The sequence below is a fragment of the Sardina pilchardus genome, chromosome 19, assembly GCF_963854185.1.
Source record: "Sardina pilchardus chromosome 19, fSarPil1.1, whole genome shotgun sequence".
NCBI lineage: Eukaryota > Metazoa > Chordata > Actinopteri > Clupeiformes > Clupeidae > Sardina > Sardina pilchardus.
In genome coordinates this window covers 10,327,222-10,332,221 of record NC_085012.1, presented here as the reverse complement: position 1 = coordinate 10,332,221, position 5,000 = coordinate 10,327,222, and the positions used below count along the sequence as shown (strand labels likewise).

Below are 5,000 nucleotides of genomic sequence, written 5' to 3'. Positions count from 1 at the left end.
CTCGCCCCTTCTACACTCAATCACCCTCCACTCCACTGCTGGAAACAGCAGCGGCACCAGCACCAGCAGCCAGTGTGTGCCTAGTGTTTGGGGAACTCGATGTGCACTCAGCCCAAGTCAATAAATCAGAGTCCACACACACACACACACACACACACACACACACAGACACACTCACACACAGAGACACACACACACACACACACACACACACAGACACACTCACACACAGAGACACACACACACACACACAAACACACACACACACACACAGACACACTCACACACAGAGAGACACACACACACACACACACACACACACACACACACACACACACACACACACAGAGCAAGGCTCGCATTCCTGTCATACAGCCGGGTCAAGAGGGAGGGCCACTGCATGGGCTTTAGCACGTTGTTGACATAAGAGACACATCCAGGATTTTCTCTTCTGATGTGGAAAAAAAACAGAGGGGCTTGAAGAACAGGGAAGAATCCAAATGCTCGATATGGGGCTTGTTCCCAGGCCCTGGCTGCACACTGGGAAGGGTAATTGGTATCTGCTGTGTGGGGGTATAGCTGAAGAGACATGCTTATGCATTAAGTGTTCCGTTTCGGCCTTATCATATAGCCCTTTGAGGTCAAAATGCCAATCAATAAGATGGATGTGTGCGTTCATTTGTCTGTGAGGTTCAGGGGTTGAAAGGACGAGGAGGGGACGTTAAACATAGAAATGGAAAGAATAAAGGAGATTTGGAGGAATGTCAAAAGGCAAAGAAGCAAAGTGAAATCGAAGAATCTTTTATTTGAAAATACGAAAGTCATCCAACATTCCTAAATCTCATTTGATTAGGCCTGTAAGTCCCTTTTCAAAAAAGCTCTTGGACAAGAATGTGTTAAATGAGAGATGTGTTTTTGGTGTCACTGTAACAAGTTGGCCTGGAGCAGCTGATTGATCCTCTCTGACGCTCTGCCCTAATGAAGTTAGACATGGGTATTTACTCTTCAGATCTCTCCCAAGATTCTCATACCCCCCCCCCCCCCCCCCCCTTCAACCCCCCCTCAGCACAACGAGCCTGGGTTCAGATGTACGGTATCCAACAGACCCAGATGGATGGGAGATGAGGGCTTGTGATGAGCCAACACGCTGGGCCCAGTTCCACCGTGAGATCTCTGTGACACAAGGGACTTTGCTCTCCCTGCTTGCTTCATCGGGATTCCTCTTTGGTTACTCCAACCGAAAGGCATTTCGGAGCTGCAGAGTCACAAGGAGAAGAAGAGAGGAGAAAGGAGCAGAGGGGAGGAGGATTTAAAAAAAAAAAAGAAAAAGCAGCAGACAAGGACACAAAATGTCCTCGTTCGTATCAATCAAATTGAGTTGATCGTTGCGACAGAATTGAGGATGATTGAGGCCCCATGCGCTTCTCTGTGTGGACTGGGACCTGCGTTACTGGGAAATGTCTTCCATGTGTGCTTGCAAATAAGCAAAGCAAAGCGTGCCCTAAAAGTCTCTCTTGATCTCTCATCGTCAGTGTCTCTTTGAGATCCAAACCCCTTGGGATGGAGACCATTCACGGAGGTTTAGACTTGGTGGTAAATTCAAAGTGAACCTGCAATTGAAACCTTCTGGTACCGTGAACTTTGTTTTTGAACCCTTTTATGTGGCCTCTTAGTGGTAGTACCATTTACTAACAATATCTTTCAGGGCCCCCAACATTGACCTTATAGCCATGTTGAAGCACAATGTAGCATTCCAGTGCTGACAGTTTGTCAGATGACTGAGGGGTCTATGGTCCACCTCCAGTCGGCTTGGCTATACGGCCTGTGGCGTGTGTCTGCCTTTGGTATACGGCCTGTGGCGTGTCTGCCTTCAAGAGCTGGCACAGTCAGAGATGGCTTGGCCAAACATGACCTCACGGGTCCCAGCACGGTCAACCCCACAAATCTCTCTGCCAGTGTTTGGGATGGGCGGGGGGGCTGGGGGGGGGGGTATAGAGTAGCCCCCTGCTCAAGGCCCCCACCCTGCGTGAATGGTGGTGGAGGAGAGGGAGTGTGTGGGAGGGCACGTATGTGTGTTTGCCCCCTGCACGTGCAGGACTGGTGTGTACAGTATATGTGTGTGGCAGTGCACATGTTAAGTGCGTGTAAGTATGACAGAGAACATTGCTTTTCTACGCGCTGAGCTCTGTTGCAAGCATCGCAGAATTGCCTAACCCTGCCATTAGAGAGACTGTGTTTATGCTACCCACACACACACACACACACACACACACACACACAGACACACACACACACACACAGTCGTCGCCTGTCCTCCTCGGGTGCAGATGTCCTCTGCCAGTTGAAGCGGCCTTCACACGAAACAGCTGTGAGCTCCGTGTGCGCAGGCTGCTGTCCGCTGGAAGATTTAGAGTGTCCCGCTCGGCCTCACACCCAGAGAGCACACCCTCTTTACAAGGGAAAACACGGAAAGATCGCTCTGACCTTTCACCCTTGACCTTTGGAGTCAGGGCTTGAGTGCCATCAGAGGGTCAGTCAGTCCAGACCAAACCAGAGCACACTGCATTGTGTTTGTTCGTGATTAAATACGGTATGTAGGTGAGGCTTCAGGTAGCACCACCTGTAGGAGATGGGTCGAGTTACCTTTTCTTCTCCTCTTAGTGGAATACCTGAAGGGGAGGTGTTTGCGCTGACATAATGGAATGGGGGAGATTCTCCGGTTGCCTTTGCTTGTTCGTCTGAATCGTGCGTGACCTCATTTGCTGATTCACCTCAAGCCCTGGAGAGAGAGAGAGAGAGAGAAAGAGAGAGTTGGGGGCGGGGTGGTGGGGGCTGATGTTGACAGCATGTCATGGGGTTCAATGTAATGGGGATTCCACAGACTTAAAGAATGGTCGTCAGGAGGTGTGAGAGCTTATGTATGCCTGTGAGAAACCCTTAACCTTAAACCTCTACATAGTAAATGAGGTGTGTGTGTGTGTGTGTGTGTGTGTGTCTGTCTGTGTCAGTGTCTGTGTCTGTGTCTGTGTCTGTGTCTGTGTCTGTGTCTGTGTCTGTGTGTGTGTGTGTGTGTGTGTGTGTGTGTGTGTGTACACGTGTGTGTTTGTGTGTGTCTGTGTCTGTGTCCGATGAAGGGTTACTGTCTTCTTTTGTGGGACTTGGCTATTCATAAGCCATCTGATGGCTTGATTGATAGATTTAATAATAACTGTAACCTCAGAGACCAAGCCATTTAGTAACTGGGGGACAGAAAGAATGTGTGCACGTGTGTTTTTGACAGAGACAGACAGATAAAAACACAGTCTCTATCTCTCTCCTCTCTCTCTCTCTCATTCTCATTATATTACATTTATTATTTTTTAGCAGACTCTCTCTCTTTCTTTCTCTCTTTCTCTCTCCCCCTGTGTGTGCGTGTGTGTGTGTGTGTGTGTGTGTGTGTGTGTGTGTGTAGAGAGAGAGAGAGAGAGAGAGAGAGAGAGAGAGAGAGAGAGAGAGAGACATGGAAAGAGAGGAGATACAACGCTTGGTTATGCACGTCTGCTTGGGTAAATGTTTATACATGTCCGCTGCATGCATGAGTTCTGCTTTAAGTCTTTGGACACTTGCCGCAGTTTGGCCTGTGTGTGCCGTGCTGTGCGGTGCTGTGCGCGCCTCTGTGCATATGAATGCAATCTCTATTCTTGTTGCATGTGTGGGTGCCTCTCCGTTCTCTACCTCCCAGCGGGTGTTCCGAGCCTCTCTTTGCCTCCTGAACCACTAATTTCAGAGCCACTGCCTCCTCGGCCCGGTCCAGTTTTTTTGTCTTTTTAAATACTTTAGTTTTACTGGCTCTGTTGGGGTCAGAGGTCGGCCGTGCCCACAGTGGCCGCGCCGCTAGCGGTCAGACCGGTCCGACTCTGCGGTTCCGGCTTTTTTTTTTGTATTCTCCTGCGTCTTCCTGTTGTTCCGCGAGTGCTAATCGCTGCCCTTCTCCAGACATGCGTAGTTGATTTATTCCTGACAGACAACGTCTCTCTTCCTCCCTGCGGTCGGCTCTCTGTGTCTCTGTCGATCCCCTCTCTTTCTTTAATCAGTCTGTCTGTGTCTGTGCGTGTCTCCTCTTGTGGTGTCTCTGTCTTTTGAGCGCTGCTATTGATTTGGCCTGCTCTCTTCTCCTCTGTGGAGTAATTCATTAAAGATCTTCTCTGACTTTCTCTGCTTTTTCACGGAGATGCCCCGTAGCTATCATAGTTTTGGTAGTAGTTTAAAAGCTTTCTTTTGTGTGTGTCTGTCTGTGCGTGTGTGCACGTTGATGTCTGCGGTAATGCTTCAGGATATTCTTATTTTTTCACACACGTGTTGTGTTTTGTGTGTGTGTGTGTGTGTGTGTGTGTGTGTGTGGGGGGGGTTGAGTCAATAATTCCGATCCCCTGAAAAACCAAGGCCAGTCCTCCGCATGGCCGGAGGTCCCCGTCTATATTTACCCCGTCGCCCCTCCACCTGCAGGCGGGGTCTTTGACCCGTGCTAGTCAGGGGGCCTCCAAATATATCACCAGCGTGTGCCCTGGGTGTGTCCACACCTCAGGGCCAGACTCCGGATGAAGGACCCTGACCACATCCTGGATGACATGAGGGGACTTAACTGAGTGTGGCTGCACCCCCGACCACCCCCCTCCACACACACACACACACACACACACACACACACACACACACACACACCCTTTCAACTGACAGACAACGCCTGTGGAACAGCGTGAGGAACGGGAGTGCTTGTCTTGAAACCGTAGATGTACTGTAAAGGTTAAATATTTTCACGGTGGAAGGGAAGGGAAGGTGTTGCGTTTAAAACGAGCGGCCAGGCAGGTTTTCCAATATCCTCTGGCGTGCGTGCGTAGTGGTGTCTGTGGGCCGCCGACATCCCTCGCCGTCGTCATCGTGATGGCACGGGCAGGGGAGACGTGCACCAACACGCCCGACGCGTCTCTCTGCGTTCATCTGATCCAGGTGCCTTGGGCAGC

The 5,000-nt window shown here is 50.3% G+C and overlaps 1 protein-coding gene across 1 annotated transcript in view; it reads left to right on the top strand.

The window, feature by feature from the left end:
* arhgef4 (Rho guanine nucleotide exchange factor (GEF) 4) overlaps nt 1-5,000 on the top strand; it is a 100,815-nt gene that overhangs the window by 920 nt on the left and 94,895 nt on the right. The window lies entirely within an intron of this gene.